Source organism: Bos indicus, chromosome 20, assembly GCF_029378745.1.
Source record: "Bos indicus isolate NIAB-ARS_2022 breed Sahiwal x Tharparkar chromosome 20, NIAB-ARS_B.indTharparkar_mat_pri_1.0, whole genome shotgun sequence".
Classification (NCBI taxonomy): domain Eukaryota; kingdom Metazoa; phylum Chordata; class Mammalia; order Artiodactyla; family Bovidae; genus Bos; species Bos indicus.
In genome coordinates, this window is record NC_091779.1 from 17,034,673 (window position 1) to 17,054,646 (window position 19,974).

A 19,974-nucleotide genomic window follows, 5' to 3' on the forward strand; every position below is an offset into this window, starting at 1 on the left:
TGAAGTGTGGTCAGGGTTAAGGGAATCAAGTAAGATGTTAAGACATCAGACCTAAAACAAAGGGAGCAAATGATGCTATGGGAGCCCAAGTGAGAGGTAGAGCCTTAGAAGAGGGGCAGCCCTAGAGAAGCTCAAGTTTTGGAAGGACTCAAACACTGCAGAACTGGTCAAGAAAGAAAAGCAATTCCCTACCAACTCTCTTCCTGTCATTGGTCTCCTGATTGTGTGTTCTATTCAATCAATCAATTCAGTTGATCAGTAGTGTCTGACTCTTTGCGACCCCATGAACCTCAGCACGTCAGACCTCCCTGTCCATCACCAACTCCTGGAGTTTACACAAACTCATGTCCATTGAGTTGGTGATGCCATCCAACCATCTCATCCTCTGCCGTCCACTTCTCCTGCCCTCAATCCCTCCCAGCATCAGGGTCTTTTCAAATGAGTCAGCTCTTTGCATCAGCTGGCCAAAGTATTGGAGTTTCAGCTTCAACATCAGTCTTTCCAATGAACACTCAGGACTGGTCTCCTTTAGGATGGACTGGTTGGATTTCCTTGCAGTCCAAGGGGCTCGCAAGAGTCTTCTCTAACACCACAGTTCAAAAGCATCAATTCTCCAGCGCTCAGCTTTCTTCACAGTCCAACTCTCACATCCATACATGACCACTGAAAAAACTATAGCCTTGACTAGATGGACCTTTGTTGACAAAGTAATATCTCTGCTTTTTTATATGCAGTCTAGGTTGGTCATAACTTTCCTTCCAAGGAGTAAGCGTCTTTTAATTTCATGGCTGCAGTCACCATCTGCAGTGATTTTGGAGCCCCCCAAAATAAAGTCAGCCACTGTTTCCACTGTTTCCCCATCTATCTGCCATGAAGTGATGGGACCGGATGCCATGATCTTAGTTTTCTGAATGTTGAGCTTTAAGCCAACTTTTCACTCTCCTCTTTCACTTTCATCAAGAGGCTTTTTAGTTCCTCTTCACTTTCTGCCATAAGGGTGGTGTTATCTGCATATCTGAGGTTATTGATATTTCTCCTGGCAATCTTGATTCCAGCTTGTGCTTCTTCCAGCCCAGCGTTTCTCATGATGTACTCTGCATAGAAGTTAAATAAGCAGGGTGATAATATACAGCCTTGATGTACTCCTTTTCCTATTAGGAACCAGTCTGTTGTTCCATGTCCAGTTCTAACTGTTGCTTCTTGACCTGCATACAGGTTTCTCAAGAGGCAGGTCAGGTCTTTCAGAATTTTCCACAGTTTATTGTGATCTACACAGTCAAAGGCTTTGACATAGTCAATAAAGCAGAAATAGATGTTTTTCTGGAACTCTCTTGCTTTTTCCGTGATCCAGCGGATGTTGGCAATTTGATCTCTGGTTCCTCTGCCTTTTCTAAAACCAGCTTGAACATCTGGAAGTTGACGGTTCACGTATTGCTGAAGCCTGGCTTGGAGAATTTTGAGCATTACTTTACTAGTGTGTGAGATGAGTGCAGGTGTGCGGTAGTTTGAGCATTCTTTGGCATTGCCTTTCTTTGGGATTGGAATGAAAACTGACCTTTTCCAGTCCTGTGGCCACTGCTGAGTTTTCCAAATTTGCTGGCATATTGAGTGCAGCACTTTCACAGCATCGTCTTTCAGGATTTGAAAGAGCTCAACTGGAATTCCATCACCTCCACTAGCTTTGTTCATAGTGATGCTTTCTAAGGCCCACTTGACTTCACATTCCAGTATGTCTGGCTCTAGGTTAGTGATCACACCACTGTGATTATCTGGGTCATGAAGATCTTTTTTGTACAGTTCTTCTGTGTATTCTTGCCACCTCTTCTTAATATCTTCTGCTTCTGTTAGGTACCTACCATTTCTGTCCTTTATTGTGCCCATCTTTACATGAAATGTTCCCTTGGTATCTCTAATTTTCTTGAAAAGATTTCTAGTCTTTCCCATTCTATTGTTTTCCTCTATTTCTTTGGATTGATCACTGATAAAGGCTTTCTTATCTCTCCTTGCTATTCTTTGGAACTCTGCATTCAAATGGGAATATTTTTCCATTTCTCCTTTGCTTTTTGCTTCCCTTCTTTCCACAGCTATTTGTAAGGCCTCATCAGGCAGCCATTTTGCTTTTTTGCATTTCTTTTTCTTGGGGTTGGTCTTGATTCCTTTCTCTTGTACAATGTCACAAACCTCTGTCCATAGTTCATCAGGCACTCTGTCTATCAGATCTAGTCCCTTAAATCTATTTCTCACTTCCATTGTATAATCATAAGGGATTTGATTTAGGTCATACCTGAACGGTCTAGTGGTTTTCTCCACTTTCTTCAGTTTCTGTCTGAATTTGGCAATAAGGAGTTCATGATCCGAGCCACAGTCGGCTGCCGTTCTTGTTTTTGCTGACTGTATAGAGTTTCTCCATCTTTGGCTGCAAAGAATATAATCAGTCTGATTTCGGTGTTGATCATCTGGTGATGTCCGTGTGTAGAGTCTTCTCTTGTGTTGTTGGAAGAGGGTGTTTGCTATGACCAGTGAGTTCTCTTGGCAGAACTCTATTAGCCTTTGCCCTGCTTCATTCCGTATTCCAAGGCCAAATTTGCCTGTTACTCCAGGTGTTTCTTGACTTCCTACTTTTGCATTCCAGTCACCTATAATGAAAAGGACATCTTTTTTTGGTATTAGTTCTGGAAGGTCTCGTAGGTCTTCATAGAACCATTCAACTTCAGCTTCTTCAGCGTTACTGGTTGGGGCTTAGACTTGGATTACTGTATATTGAATGGTTTGCCTTGGAAACGAACAGAGATCATTCTGTCATTTTTGAGATTGCATCCAAGTACTGCATTTTGGACTCTTTTGTTGACTATGATGGCTACTCCATTTCTTCTAAGGGATTCCTGCCCACAGTAGTAGATATAATGGTTATCTGAGTTAAATTCACCCTTTCCAGCCCATCTTAGTTCACTGATTCCTAAAATGTCAATGTTCACTCTTGTCATCTCCTGTTTGACCACTTCCAATTTGCCTTGATTCATGGACCTAACATTCCAGGTTCCTATGCAATATTGCTCTTTACAACATTGAATTGGCTGAAATGAAATGGAAGCCAAAAGGCAAAGGAGCCCTGGTGAGAAAGATGGAAGGTGGTGTTATCTGCCCTCAGAGAAAGGACAAAAAAAGGCAAAAAGGCAGAGGATGGATTGAGGGAGTCAAGGGGTTGGGGATCAGTGAGAACTGGTAAACAGAGACTATAGCTCCTTAAACAGAGTCTCTTTGTCTTCAAGTCGATTAAAAAACATCTGTGGGCACACACATGCAAAACTGCAGGAAAGGCCACTGTGAGTGAGACTTGGCAGCTACTACAAGGAATACACTCTCTCCGTTGGGGGAAAAAGAAATAAACTTAAGAAAGTTAAACTACAGACTGAAGGAAAGTAGCAATCGAGTATAACAATATAAAAGAGGCGCTTAGCAGTACATGGTGATTGTCAGATTAATAATTATAGACCCTATATGTTAAAGGCATTCGAAGGATGAAAGATCACTCATTGTTTGTTACTGGAGGAATTTGAAAAAGGGTTTATGGATGAGGAATATTTTCAGTGGTACCGAAATCAAAGCCACCTTGACATTGGCAAGAAGGAGAGGCAGGCCTTCTTTGGGCAAATGGCACGAAAAGAGCATGGATGTCAACTTGAAGTACCTCTTCTCCTGCTAGGAGAGCTGGAGACCCTTCAGAGATTTTCAAAAATTTCAAAACTGTCCCAGGAAATTACCTATGAAAGAGCCTAAAGGGAATTAATTGGGTTGGGAGAGGTAGGAGTTGTGAATGGCCATTTCTTCACTTTCAACAAACAGTCGTTGAGGGCTTGGAATGTGTCAGACACTGCTCTGGATCTTCTGGTGCCAAGTAAAGTAAGATGTTTTCTTTTTCCTTAAGGAAAGAGGATGGAAAAGTTAGCCAAGAGAGCAAGTCATGGATGTGCCCTGTAATTATAGAGTTGTGCAGAGATGATCTGTGAGCAAGTAGGAGATCATCTAAATGAGACTCAGGCATGGAGAGTGGAGGTGGTTAAGGAAGACTTCCTGGAGGAGGTAACACAATTCTGAGTTCTGAAAGGTGAGCAGGAGTTTCCAGTTGTGTATTCATTTATTTATACCCACCCTGCCACTTTCTAATAAAAGGAAATAAGGTGATTCATAAGTAAGAAATGCACACAGCAGGGACTTCACTGGCAATCCAGTGGTTAAGATTCTGAGCTTCCTGGTTGGGAAGATCTTGCATGCTAAGTAGCACAGCAAAACAGGCAAACAAAAATAAAAACACACAGCAGAATATAAAGAAAATGAGATAAGACATAGGATGAGTTAATTTCACCTTTATATACACTGTCACATTTGATCTGAGAACAGCCTTGTGTGCCTGCTTGCTGAGTCACTTCAGGCCTGTCTGACTCTTTGTGATCCTATGGACTGTAGCCCACCAGGCTTCTCTGTCCATGGAATTCTCCAGGCAAAAATACTGGAGTGGGTTGCCATGCCTTCCTCCAGGGGATCTTCCTGACTCAGGGATTGAACTCATGTCTCCTGAAGCTCCTGCATTGCAGGTGGATTCTTTATTGCTGAGCCACCAGGGAAGCCCTTACAAGCTTATAATTTTATCCTTATTTATTGGTGAGGAATTTAAGCATTAATATTTAAAATACCTTGCCCACAGCACAGTCTTGACAGTGTCAGAACAGAACCAGGCTAGTTTCATCCTAGAGTCTGTGATTTCCAGTCAAGAGATGAACTTGTGGCTTAGCTCCCCTGCATAGCGCCTATGGCTGGAAGGTGCATCACAGGGCAGTAAAGAATAGATGTGCATTTTGAAGGGTGAAGGGTAAACCAGAGAAGGGACTGGGAAGGGTGGCCCAAGCAGATGATTTCACGTGTTCGAAGGAAGAGAGGTATGAGAGAGCATCGCTTGTTGGAAGGACAGTAATAGCTCATGATGGTAGGAAGAGTCTTAATAGAAGAGCCGTGAGACATGGGGCTGGGATAAGTAAGCACCAAATCTGAAGGGTTTTGTTTTCCCTTTACCTGAAGGTGGTGGAAGTTGTGGAAAGAGTTTAAGCAGGGAGTAATATGACTGGCCTAGAATTTTAAAAACCTCACTAGGACGACAGCGTGGGCAAGTCTGGGTCAGGACAGGACTGGTAAAGGGAGAGGAGTTAGGAGGCTTGCTGCAGTCACAGGGCAGGGTGACACGGGCAGGAGGGGATTCAACTGGGAGCTAATATGGAGAGACCATTAGACAGAAGTGGGCACCTGGATTTGGGGGCAAAGGAAACAAAGTCTCGTTGATCACCTAGTTGGGTGATACCATTTATGAGAAAGGGATCCTACAGAAGAGTTTGGAATTTGGGGGTGATGAAGTTGGATAATGATGGCCAAGAGTATCTGTTAAAGAAAATGAGCTTAGCTTTTTTACCTTTCTATTCTGTCTAATTGCTTAGTTTCCTGTTACCTTATAAAAAATGTGAGACCCCCAGAAAAAATATTGGTAGTCAATAAAAGTTGTTGCTATTTAGTCGCTAAGTCATATCCGAATCTTTGTGACCCTATGGACTGTAGCATGACAGGCTTCTCTGTCCTTCACTATCTCCCAGATATAATATATATAATCTATATGTATTATATATAATATGTAATAAAAGTTAAATGTATTTATTTATTTTGATAAGGCTTTTTTTTAATTGCAGAAGTGATATATATGCAGAAAATGTAGAAAATACAGACAAACAAAAAATTGTTGCTGTTACCCAAATACAATCTAACAATGACTTGTAACATTTTGATGAATATAATTTCAGTTTTTTCTAAGTACATATCTATTTTTTTTCCTAAAAACTTGAGTAGTGTTTTCATGATTTAAATATATCATGCACATCTTTCAATCACGTTAATAATTCCATAAGATTATTTTAGAGGCTGCATGGTATTCCATTTATGAATGTGCTGGATTCCTGTTGTGGACATTAAATTTTTTTCTGACTTTTTGATATTATAAACAACAGAGCTGTAAAGTAATTAGAATTTAAATTTCCTAATTAACCATTGGTTTTTTCAAATTACAATTTAGATTATGAAATTAAGTTTGGGCATGCTTTGCTTTTATAAAATAGTTGTACAAAGAAGAGTTGTTTTTAAAGTGCTCTGAAAGAAATATATAATGTTCTTTTTAGTTTTCAAGGGAATTAAAGGTAGCAAAGGAAAATAAACTGATGTAAATACATATCAGAGGAAAATAATTATAAAGGAAATTGGTATGGCCATCAAAAAGAAAGTGTGGAAACTATTTTTAGTGAGGACAGAGACTATGTTTCCCAGTGAGATTCCTTTGTTTAATAACTTTTTCAATGTTTTCCCCAAGGCACACAAAAAATGTGATCCTCTCTTCAAAATGATCTAGGAGTTGATCAATCTTGTAAATAATTGCAACCATAGTTAAGTTCAACTTGCTTTTGATTGTGTAAATTTTTTACATATATCTATTAAAGCCTTTGGAGAAGGCAATGGCACCCCACTCCAGTACTCTTGCTTGGAAAATCCCATGGACGGAGGAGCCTGTTAGGCTGCAATCCATGGGGTCGCTAAGAGTCGGACATGACTGAGCGACTTCACTTTCACTTTTCACTTTCATGCATTGGAGGAGGAAATGGCAGCCCACTCCAGTGTTCTTGCCTGGAGAATCCCAGGGACAGGGGAGCCTGGTGGGCTGCCATCTATGGGGTCGCACAGAGTCGGACATGACTGAAGTGACTTAGCATAGCATAGCATTAAAGCTTTTGCTTAATTTAGAAACAATCTTTGGAGCCAGACAACACATTGTAGACTCTCTTTTTCTGGCTCATCATTACCCTTTTCCTCAGAATTCTTACTAACTACACTCTGTGCTAGGCGCCATTGTCAGACTCTAGTGGGCAAATATTTGATATTCCTCTTACGCAGTGAAGATGTCGCAGACTACTGAAAGAACTATTTCTGGTCTGTCTGAACAAAGCTAGAGTCTTGATCCAGCATAAAAGGAATGTAGGAAGCCAATGTTAAAGGGGTGGTCTTGTTCAGACAGCAGATTCCTCCAAAGTGTTCAGAAAATTACTCATAACTCTAATCACCAAGACATCTGGGCCAGATGTAGATACATTTCACCAGTCTCAGCTCCCATTTTCCATTGCAAATATCTTTTATTCTAAAATGAAATAATAGATAATATAACCTAGTCCCATACATAATTTTACAAGATAGCCTTTTACGTATAACAAAGTGAAAGTTTAATCACTCAGTCATGTCTGACTCTTTGTAACCCCAGGGACTGTATTGTAGCCCACCAGGCTTCTCTGTTCATGGGGATTCTCCAGGCAAGAATACTGGAGTGGGTAGCCATGCCCTCCTCCAGGGCATCTTCCCAACCCATGGGTTGAACCCAGGTCTCCTGCATTGCAGGCGAATTCTTTACCGTCTGAACAATGAGGGAAGCCCTAAGTATACCACAAAGGAGAAATTAAAATAAAGCAATTTATAATAAATATGTATTGTAGTCAGATGGTGACACTTACAGAATCACTGTGACTGTGACAGCTACAAATGCAGACTGAGACTGAGATAATGTATTAATGGTTCAAATACCACACGTGGCATTGTCAGTGAGAAAGTGATTTTCCAAAATAATAAACAATTCTGAGTGAAGTTACGAGTGAGAAAATGTCCAGTCTTCCTTGCATTTATGTGGTAGCTACATTCCTAGAAAATTCAGTGCATTTAAAACAATTCAAAAATACTCTGTTTTACATATAAAATGAAGCTGGGTTTTAGGCTCAGATCATTGTAAACAGTTTTTTCACCTACGAATGACATTCAAAGCTATCTCTGACATGGACAGTTCTTTGTCTGCATAACTGACACAGATTGTTGGATTTCCCTAATCCCAGAACCCTGACCAGTTATACCCTTTTTATTGTGTGAATGAGAAACACCCACAAAATTACAAAGTGTCCCCTTGCTGCTAAGTCGCTTCAGTCGTGTCCGACTCTATGCGACCCCATAGACAGAAGCCCACCAGGCTCCCCCGTCCCCGGGATTCTCCAGGCAAGAACACTGGAGTGGGTTGCCATTTCCTTCTCCAATGAATGAAAGTGAAAAGTGAAAGGGAAGTCGCTCAGTCGTGTCCGACTCTTAGCGACCCCATGAACTGCAGCCTACCAGGCTCCTCCATCTGTGGGATTTTCCAGACAAGAGTACTGGAGTGGGGTGCCATCACCTTCTCCGAAGTGTTCCCTTAGGAGGGTATATTTCCCTTATTTCATCCCAACCACTGCTTTAACAGATTCTCTCTTTTTGACCCAGAAGGATTTCCCTATGAGGTAGAGAGAAACAGGTTAAGCTGAGTTATGTTATGATTTTTTAAAAACTATAGTAAAAATACATATAATACAATTTGCAATTTTAACTCTTTTTAGTGTACAGTTAAGTGATATCGAGTACATTTATATTGTTGTACAGCCATCACCAGCACCCATCTTTATAATTTTTCACATTTCATCCTGGATTTTTTAAAAGGAATCATGTAGTGTTTTCTTTCTTTTATTTTTTAGGTCTTCCTAATAGTGCCTCGGAGAAGGCAATGGCACCCCACTCCAGTACTCTTGCCTGGAAAATCCCATGGACAGAGGAGCCTGGTAGGCTGTAGTCCATAGGGTCTCTAAGAGTCGGACGACTGAGCGACTTCCCTTTCACTTTTCACTTTTATGCATTGGAGAAGGAAATGGCAACCCACTGGAGAATCCCAGGGACGGGGGAGCCTGGTGGGCTGCCGTCTATGGGGTCGCACAGAGTCGGACACGACTGAAGTGACTTAGCAGCAACAGTGCCTACCTTGGGCATTGGTCTGTTTCTTGGTTCTGATCAGGCCGGATCTGTGACTCAGGTTTTTGTCAAATTGGCCGTGTGTTGACCTCTGCCTGTGCTGACACACTCCTACCCCCACTGTGGCAACCGCACATCTCCCCCGCTCCCACAGGCCGTGGTCTCCAGGGCTCGGCCCCTGTGTGTAAGGCTGAGTTACTCTATTATTCCCCATTAATCTCCACCCTAGGAAATTCACTTCTCCCTTGTTGTTGCTCAGTCACTGAGTTGTGTCTGACTCTTTGTGACCCAGCACGCCAGGCTTCCCTGTCCTTCACTGTCTCCTGGAGTTTGCTCAAACCCATGTCCATTGAGTTGATGATGCTATCCAACCATCTCATTCTCTCTCACCCCCTTTATCTCCTGCCCTCAATCTTTCCCAGCATCAGGATCTTTTCCAATGAGTTGGCTCTTTGCATCAGGTGGCCAAAGTAATGGAACTTCAGCTTCAGCATCAGTCCTTCCAATGAATATTGAGAGTTGATTTCCTTAAGGACTGACTGGTTTGATCCTCTTGTAGTCCAAGGGACTCTCAAGAGTCTTCTCCAGTGCCACACTTCAAAAGCATCAATTCTTTGGGGCGTAGCCTTCTTTATTGTCCAAGATTCACATCCATACATGACTACTGAAAAAACCACAGTTTTGACTATACAGACTTTTGTCAGCAAAGTGATGTCTCTATTTTTTAATATTTCAATTGGTTTTATCATTTTAGACCTCTTTATTTTCAACCTTACATCCCTGTTTTGTTGTTTATACCTGCATATCTTAAATCACATCTTGTTAGGCTGCATAGTTGTTAGATTATGGCAACTTGGGCATGATGGAAAGAGCACTAGCCGTGGAGTCAGAAGATGTGAGTGTTAACTCCAGTTCTGTCACATGCTAGCTGACAGAGAGGGCAAGAGCCTTCAGTGCTCTGAAACTCTATTTCCTCATCTGAAAACAATAGAACTGGTCACCAGATACTCTACAACTTCAAAATTACATGTTTCTAAATTAATTTCTTTTTTTAATTTTTAATTGGAGGATAATTGCTTTACAATGTTGTGTTGGTTTCTGCTGTACAAAAATGTCTAAATTAATTTCTGTGAAAATAGTATCTGCTTTCCTTGCTTCACAGGACTGTTGGGTCAAATGTAGATGAAAATCATAAACACGTAGGTATCATAAGACAGCCCAGAGTGTAATAAAAGATGCTTAAACATGCTTTTTTAAATGACAAAATACAATAAAACAAACTACTAATTAAGATTCTAAAAACATAAGGCTGGATAATGCAACCTGCCAACTGGGGTATGGTTTGTTTTACTTAGTAGGGATCTGGTGCTCAATGAGTGTTTGTTAAAAGAATGTAGGTGCTCTAGAAAAGTTGTGTGAAATCTCAATTTTAAGGAGACTGGGACTCAGATAATTAGCATGAGAATAAGCTGGAAGTCCATGGAGAAGTGAGTCCTGGAGTGTGAACAGATATGTGAGGTTGACTTATGCTGGCTGTTGTGAGAACATAGCTTGTCTTTACTGGCTTTGAGTATTATCCTAAAAGTGGGCCTGACAGGGATATTTTTCTGTGAAAAGAGAGGCTACCACCTGAAGGAGCTGAGATAGGAGAGCTGAGGAGTAATGTGTCGTGGAGTGTTCCGCTCCCATTTACAGAGCCCTTGCAACGTTTGATGCTGGATGGTTAAGTCATAGACCTGGCTGGTGCTGTGCTGAGCCGTATGAGAGCCTGAGGCAAAAGGAAGAATGTGTACTACATACTGTCTATAACTAGGTACATGGTTGTATGTAGTTTTTCAAACTGGTGAATGGCTTTAGTGAAAATGTTATCAAAGAGTTTGTTCCCATTAAAGCCCACAAAGTAAAATGAAAATGAATTCTAGCTTTGGTATAAATAAAATATTTAAACTTAAAATAACGTGTTGTAAGTAGTTACAGCTACTTTTCAATTTTTGAGGGCTTCCCTAGTGGCTCAGATGGTAAGGAATCTGCCTACAATGCGGGAGACCTGGATTCCATTCCTGGTTCGGGAAGATCCCCTGGAGGAGGGAATGGCTACCCACTCCAGTATTCTTGCCTGGAGAATTCCATGGACAGAGGAGCCTGGTGGGCTACTTGTAATGTTCTGGAAAAAACTACATGTATAGACGGTATTGTTATGTAACCCTGATAGCAAGTAAACAGAAAAACATATAAAAACATGTATATCGGGGTACACATTTTCCCTTTCGTCTTAGCGTCCCAGTGTAGCTTGGCGTAGCCTTCTCAGATTTTGTTTTTATCTAAAACCTTGTTATTTTGTTCACCATGTATTTTTTGGCATCATGTTAGATACTTTAAAATATTAAAATATTTTTTTGTTTGTTTGTTTGTTTGGTTTGAGAATCATGGGATCCTCTAAAGAGAAAAAAAATATTGTGCCAAAATAAAATGTAGACAAAACTATTTTTCTATCAAGCCAAGCAGTGTGTGTGTGTGTGTGTGTGTGTGTGTGTGTATTAGTGGGAGGGTAGATGGGAAGGTCAGCTCTGTATTCACTAAATCATTATTGATTACCCACTGTGCTGAGCTCCAGGAAAAAAAATAAATAAATAAAATATTTGCATTAAAATACCGTTAATCTTAATTACTGAGTTTTGGTTTCCCCGTAAATTCTGTGCTTTAGGTGAGCATTTTGTTGCTACACCCTAGGACTGGCCTTGGTCCCAACCCTCAGTGTCAAGTAGCGATAATACAGATCTGCCTTGGGAGCCATCATCTTGCTCTCTGTGCTGGAGGAGACATCCAAATCCTGCTAATTTCCCCTCAGTCCAAGTGAATCCAGGAAGTCACATGGCACAGGCAGGTAAAGCATGAGCTTTGGGGTTAAACAGACTTGGAATCATACCCTGCCTTGCTTCTTTACCAGCAGAGCTATTAACCAATCTGAGCCTGTTTGCTCATATCTAAAAGGGGTAAATAATTTTTCAGCAACAGTTAGAGATAATTAAATGAGACAGCTTATGTAAAGCATATGGACTTGACAAATGTTAGCTTGTCCCCTTTCCTATTTTATTTTTTTAAAAAGTATTTATTTATTTGGCTGTACCGGGTCTTTATTTATTTGGTTCCGGCATTTAGGATCTTTATTTGCAGCATGTGAGATCTAGTTCCCTGACCAGGGTTCAAATTTGGGCCCCTTGTATTGGGAACGCAGTCTTAGCCACTGGGCCACCAGGGAAGTCCCTCTATTTTAGAGATAAGTGAATTTACTTACAAACGTGGAGCTGCTCAAGGATGTGATCCCAGAAATGCCAGTGTCCAGATTTGCACCCAGTGTAGTGAGTGTAAATCCTGTGCTGGTTTCACAAATGGCGCTCGGTGATTCTAGCTGCAGCTGGGCTGTGTCTTTCCAGTTCAGTTAAGTTCAGTCGCTCAGTCGTGTCCGATTCTGTGACCCCATGAATCGCAGCACGCCAGGCCTCCCTGTCCATCACCAACTCCCGGAGTTCACTCAGACTCACGTCCATCGAGTCGGTGATGCCATCCAGCCATCTCATCCTCTGTCGTCCCCTTCTCCTCCTGCCCCCAATCTCTCCCAGCGTCAGAGTCTTTTCCAATGAGTCAGCTCTTCACATGAGGTGGCCAAAGTACTGGAGTTTCAGCTTTAGCATCATTCCTTCCAAAGAACACCCAAGACTGATCTCCTTTAGAATGGACTAGTTGGATCTCCTTGCAGTCCAAGGGACTCTCAAGAGTCTTCTCCAACACCACAGTTCAAAAGCATCAATTCTTCGATGCTCAGCTTTCTTCACAGTCCAACTCTCACATCCGTACATGACTACTGGAAAAATCATAACCTTGACTAGATGGACCTTTGGGATATATGTAATTCCTAGTTACACTGCCTGAGAGAACTTGGATTAGCAGCTCTAGAACAGAAGCGTGATGAACCTGCCCAATCTTATTTGAGAGAAAATAAATTTAACAATTAGAACAATCCCAATATATGTTTGGGGGCTTCCCAGGTGGCTCAGTGGTAAAGAATCTGCCTGCCAACGCTGGAGTGCATGTTGCTAATTCGCTTCAGTCGTATCTGATTCTTTACAACCTTATGGACTGTTGCCCACCAGGCTTCTCTGTCCATGGGATTTCCCAGGCAAGAATGCCACAGTGGGTTGCCAGGCCCTCCTCCAGAGGATCTTCCCAACCCAGGGATTGAACCTGCATCTTTTACATCTTCTGCATTGGCAGGAGGATTCTCTACCACTAGCGCCACCTGGGACACAAATGCAGAAGGTGCAGATTCAGTCTTTGGGTCCAGAAGATCCTTTGGGGCAGGGCAAGGCAGTGGAAGAGCCAAATCCTAAATACTAGGCCACCAGGGAACTCCTCTTCATGTTGTCTTTAAACTATCAATTATAGCTGCCAAAACCTAAGCAAAAATATGGGAGAAGTAAAATTTTATTCAATGATCGAATACCTGTGTCACATATTGAGGTAGGTGCTAGGTTTCAGTTGTGAATGAGGCTAAATTGTTATCTTCAAGGGGTTTATAATCTAATGAGGGGGTGGAGAAGAAACAGCAATTGAAACACAGTGGTTTTAAGTGCTTTGATTTGAGTGCCATGTAAAACTGTGGGTCACCTAGTCAGTGTGGAGAGAAGAGAGGTTTTCACTGAAGAGGAGCCAACCACATTGTGGCCTGAATGTGCATAGATTTAGCTAAATTCAGGAACATGGATATAGAGTGGAGGCAGCAGGCATTCTGCTGCTGCTGCTAGACTGAGACAAAAAAACTGTCAGAAAACTGTGGAGCCAAGAGAGAACCTAGAAATTCAAGTAACTCAGAACGGCTAGCTTAGAGTACAAGAAACAACTTAGACTGTATCAAGAAATGCTTTTTAAGCCACACAAGAATTTGGCTATAGACTGAGGGCAATGGGGAGCAGATTTTGAGCAGATGGCAAGAAAAAAAGATTTGCATTTTTAAAAATGCTTAGAAGTCCAGTTAGGTAGCTTGTGATATAATGCAGATTTGAACTGATGGTGGCTTCCATGATATAACTGGTGGCAATAGAGGATGGAGAGGAATGGACTGGATCAAGAGAAACTGAAGGTAGAATTGATGGCATAGGGTCATGGCTTTGACACGAGGGAGAGAAAGTCCAAGATGATATTCAGGTGTCTGGTTTAGGTGCTTTGCTGGGTGGAGGTGCTGTCCATTGGGAGATGAGGAGGTTGTAGCTGAGCAAGAGAGGCCTGTAGCATAAACAGTGAAGAGGTCCTTCAGGGGGTTGGATAGATAGCATTGGCACTCAGTGGGGAGATCTGACAATTTAAGTGTTGACTGAATATGCTTAATAGTTGACACTGTGGATAAGTTTACAGAGGGAGAATGGATCACCAAAGGAGAATGTATTATGTAAGAAAATCATGGAAGACAAATCTCCAGGAGACCTCAACATTTAAACGATACCATTTTTGGCAGCTGTTTCAAGTAAACAGCCTGGCATCTGGAACTCCACATTAAGACACAGGTCCCATGAAGGGTGGGATTGTCCTCCCTTTTGGATTATTACACACCCTGTGAATGAAGCATGAATTATGACAGTAACAGAAAATTTACAAATGAGAAAGAAAAATAATTTGTTAGCTTCCCGCCTCCGTACCCATTCATTTTTCTTGTGTTCATCTGGGCTTCTCCACAGAACTCAGAATCGATGCTAAGCCATCCCTCAGGATTCACATTCGGCTTTTGTTTTGGTCAAAAGATGAGAGTTCATGTCATGCTTGAGGCAAACACGTGCTGAGACTTAAGGGCCCTCATGAATTTTGTGTTGCGAGAGAGCCTTAGAGAGACCCCTGATCAAGGGCTCAAAGGGTATGAGATCAATTGTAGAACAAATATTAATATTAAACTTCCTTGCTAGCTGCCCGAGAAGAAGGTTTTTTATTTCAGGCCCCATCAGACTGCTATTTCCTAGGCTTGTTTTTAAAAGCAAAGCCCAAACTTATTTTTGAGAAAGGACAGAATTAAAATTCAGCAGATAGTTATTCATGTTGAATAAATAAATTCCTCCTCAGAAAGTGAAGTCATCCTTTCCCTCGGGGATTACAGAACTGCTTACAATCACGTTATCCTCTGATGGAGAGCTCAGCCTTTGAGACATTTTGCTCTTTTGAAAGAGGAAGTCAGGCACCTATCATCTAAATGTATGTGATACACGCTGATTTCTACTACTAAGTCTGAAGATTTTGAGATATACAAGTAAATGTTTCTTGATCTGCGATCTCCCTAAAGTAAATGTAAAAATGCCATGATCCTGAATTGAAGAATAGATCGTATGGTTAAACCAGCAAAGATAGCAAACCCTGTGTGTGCTCAGTTGGGTCGGACTCTTTGCCACCCCATGGACTGTAGCACACCAGGTTGCTCTGTCCATGGAATTTCCTAGGCAAGAATACCAGAGTGGGTTGCCATTTCCTACTCCAGGGGAACTTTCCCAGCCCAGGGATTGAACCCACGTCTCCTATGCCTCCTGTGTTGGCAGGTAGATTTTTTACCATTGTGCTACTTGGGAAGTCAACAGTCCTCTTTTAATCTTCTGACACCACGTGAGGTATCTCGTTATTTTGTGCCTTTCTCGCCCCATTTCTCACTGTGCTGCTGTGCTGTGCTCTGCTAGGTCGCTTCAGTCAAGTCCGACTCTATGGGGTGCAGCCTGCCAGGCTCCTCTGTCCACGGGATTCTCCAGGCAAGAATACTGGAGTGGGTTGCCATGCCCTCCTCCAGGGGATCTTCCTGACCCAGGGATTGAACCTGCATCTCTTACATCTCCTGCATCGGCAAGCGGGTTCTTTACCACTAGTGTCCTGTTATCATGTCAGTGGTCTAATTTCTCAGGAACCGTTTCTTTTCCCACACAATTTTCCTCTGAACAATATGGCAGCCCCCTAGTTTGTCTTGATCTATAATCTGACACTACTCTCTGCAGATACATAAGCAAACTCTTTCTTTGGCCTTAGGAACCTGCTCATATATCAGATTTTGGTGGGATGTTTTCAACACAAAGCTGATGTAAGGCAGTTAATTTTGACCCTCCTGAACGTGTGGGATCACCGTCACTGAGGCCCACAGGCTTCTGGCCGTCACACGCTCTTGGAAGTGAAGTCATAACATACCCAGTGACAGTGTTTATCCTCAAGCGAATAACGGAATAAGAACAGATTGCATTCCTTGGATGCAGATATTTGGCTAAATACTCCAAAATATTTTTAAATAACATATATGAGAACATAAATTTCTAAACCAAGAAAAAGAGTACGATTGCTCTCTACCTTCTCTAAAATGGGCCTATTGTGTTGTCATCTTGTTCACACCAAGGACCATAATTATGTATAACGTGTACTAATAATACATGAAAATGTAACTTCAATATGGTATAAATTTACTCAAAACTAATATACTGGTGATAATAAACATTTAACTAAGAAAAAAATTTGAAAAAGAAGGAAAAATTTGCTTCTTTCTCAGAATAGAGAAAGATTTTTGGTAGCATTCTGGAAGGCTCAGATTTCTTTAAAACATCTGTCTAGGGAAATGTGAACTAATTTCTCTTCTATTTTTTGCTCATTAAAATTACTATTAGCAAACAAGTATATTCAAAATCATCCCATTGATCTTATAACTGTCTTTTGTGAAAATATCCTCAAGCTTTTCCTTTTTGTCCTGTAGCTTGAAAATACTGGAGTGGGGTGTCTGAATGGCTGATAGGGACTAAGGGAACTGGGAAATTAGGATTAGCCAACCTGTGGGGTTCTTTGGTGGGTCAGTGGTAAAGAATCCGCCTGCCAATGTAAGGAGACACAGGTTCAATCCCTGGGTCGGGAAAATCCCCTGGAGGAGGTAATGGCAACCTGCTCCAGTATTCTTGCCTGGAAAATCCTATGGACAGAGGAGCCTGGGGGGCTACAGTCCACAGGGTCACGAAGAGTCAGATGTGACTAAGCGACTGAGCGCATACACACGCAAGCTTGGAGAGAGACTGCTAGTCTGGCTTTCTAGTAGCACAGTAGACGTATGGAGGGAGAGGCTTGGCTTCACACTTTCTATTTTCTGACCTTGTTTCCAAGGAACGAGGTCATGTCAAAAGTGAAGACTTCTGGAGCTTATCTAAAACTATAATAGAAATTAAAGAATGAAATTAAAATGCTGATTTCATGATAAATTCACAGCTTGGCACTCTTTCCAAAATCTAAGCAGTTCCCGCAAAGCAAACCACCCATCCCATTCAGACACACCCCACCCTTCCCTTTCCCCTAGAGCCTTCTGGTCATATCAGTTCAATGTAAGGCTTGCCGAGGCCATAAACACAAATAGGGGCAGGGGTCCCGCTCAATTTGACTGGTGGAACCCTGCTGAGATTGTCTTTTTTTTTTTTTCCAGGACATTTAATTAAGTCATAGGAGAGTTTCATTTTCTCTCTCACTTCATCTCTTCTCTTATCTTCTTATCTATTATCTTCAAATTTCCTAGCCCTTTCCTGGAGAGAACCATGACCTTTAAGGTACAATATATTGAGCACTTACTCTGTGTCAGGCACAATGCTAAGTGTATTATATGTATTATTCCATTTAATCCTCATGTGAGTTAGGGATTTTTAATTTCACTTTACAGTAAGAAAACTAAGGCTCAGCGAAGTTCATTAACTTGCCTAAGATCACACAGCTAGTCAGTGGTGAGGCTGAGATTTAACCCAAGTCTATCTCGCTCATAGGCCCTGTGCAACATGAACATCCTGCACGACCACTGTCCTCATCTCAGCTTCTGATCTTACCATGAGGCACCTCTGGCTTCTGAGATATCTCTCTTTGCTGTGACAACTCATGCTTGGGAGCTTGTCTAATATTCTTCACTGCATTCAAACTTAACGCTCAGTCATTCGACCAATATTTTTTGCATGCCTCTTTGTGCAAAACGGGCCACTTTGAAACTAGAGCTGTCCCGAGGGAAACCAAAGGCTCCTTAGAAACAGTGTTCTAACCTGGATTGCTATGGAAGTAACTCAAACAGCTCTTGTCCCCTCCGCTTCTATTCTTGGATGGATTTTGGTCTCTCCTTGGGTTAGAAATTCTTCATCTTCTTTTAGACTCTCTGAGGGAAAGGCTCATTCCTGTGCAGCCCCACCTCATTCTGCCCATAGCAAGCTTCCCTCCTGGCTCCACTCCCCACAAGCTTGCACCAAGAGTGGACAGCTGTGGGGCCCATGCTGTGTAGGGGCATGCATGCATATCCCCAGACAGGACATGTTCTCATCCTCTGAAAACCTAATGACTGCTTTCTTGCTTTAGTCACATTCTTTAGCTAAACCTTTTGGGATGACTAAGACCTTCTGTGCCCAGAAATTGGGAGTGGTTTTGAAAAGTGACCTCAACAATAAGATTCTAAAGATCCAAGCTTCCACCCCCACGTAGCTAAGTCTTTCCTTTTGTCTACTTTTCCTCCTCTTTGTGCAAACGTGATGCATCCTATTTGTGTTCAATGTGGCTCAGATTTCCAGCACCACTCATTAGGAATGTTGTTCCCTAAATACATAGGTGCTCTGTCTCCATATTCAGATAGTGAGTGGGCAGGAGGCAAGAGATGTCGAAATGTACAGCTTGTTTCCCTCTGTTGCTCTCACCAGACTCTGGTTTATTCTCTCTTCAGACACATTCTTTCTTATTTTCCAGTTGACAATAGTAAATATTACTTCAGAATCTAGAGCACACCTCTAAGTAAGAACTCCTTGGCTGAGAACGCTGTCAATTCCTAGTGACAATAGCAGGACTTATATCAAGTTGTAGGGGCACTGTGGCCACAGGACATGGTCACTACATGGAGGGTACCCCACCCTCACCTCTGGATAAGCGGGAAAGCCACTGACATGAGATTCTGTTGCCAAAATGGCTCTTTCACAATTGTGTTAGGGTGCCTGTAACTTCCATCATTAGTTACTTTTTTTTAAAAAGCCAGTTTCCCCCAAGCTGGTGTTTGAGGAAATACTAATAAGTGCTCAGTGCTGGAATACGTTTAGGAAACGGGGTTAAGCAAGCTCAGTACTTTTCTTAGCTGCAGGCTGCCAGAGCCCTTACCATGTGAATATGCATTATCACTGTTCACAAAGGGGTTTGTCATGTGTAGTCTTTCCCAGTTATTCAACCACAGAACCTCTTTTTTCATAGCAGCCTTATTAATAGCTCCTAGAACAAAGTTCCAACAATCATAGCCTGGCGAACACTGAATGTCTTTGTCCAAAGCTTTGAAGGTTTATGTCAAAACTGCATGTATTATCCCAGAGAAGTAATGGAGTTGACCACTATTATCCAAGAATAAGTGGGCTGAAATTAGCTGGCAAGTAATTTGGCATGGCTTCCTTTGCCATGATTTTGAATCCCTGTTCCACCATTGCTAGGTGGCTGAGGGCTGATGCTCCTTCCTCCTCTATGATTATTTTTTAGTAATTTTTGCTTGTTTATTTTTTGCTGCACTGGGTCCTCATTGCTGCGTGGGCTTTCTTGGTTACGGTGAGTGGGCTCCTCTCTAGTTGTGACGCACAGGCTTCTCGTTGCGGCGGCTTCCCTTGTTGTAGAGCACAGGCTCCCAGCGTGTGGGCTTCAGCAGTGTGGCTCACAGCCTTAGCTGCCGCACAATACACGGAACCTTCCCAAGCTAGGAATCGAACCTGTGTCTCTTGCACTGGCAGATAGATTCTTAGCCTCTGGACTACCAGGGAAGTCCTCTATGAGTTACAATCCTCACCTTACAAGGTTTGGGTAGGCATCAGAGACAATGTTTGTAAGACCCCAGCAACAACTACCCTCTACCCTCCAAGTCCCCACAGAAAAACACTATAAGAAGCTTTGTATAGCTTAGACATTCTTCAGCTTAGAAAGAGGAAAGATTTTCCTTCCTAACCTAATTGAACTTAATTCCTACCTACATCTTCTCAGAGCTTTTCACCTCTGAAAAATGTGGCCCTAATCAAACATGACTGCTAAATATTGGGCAGAGTGAGAGTG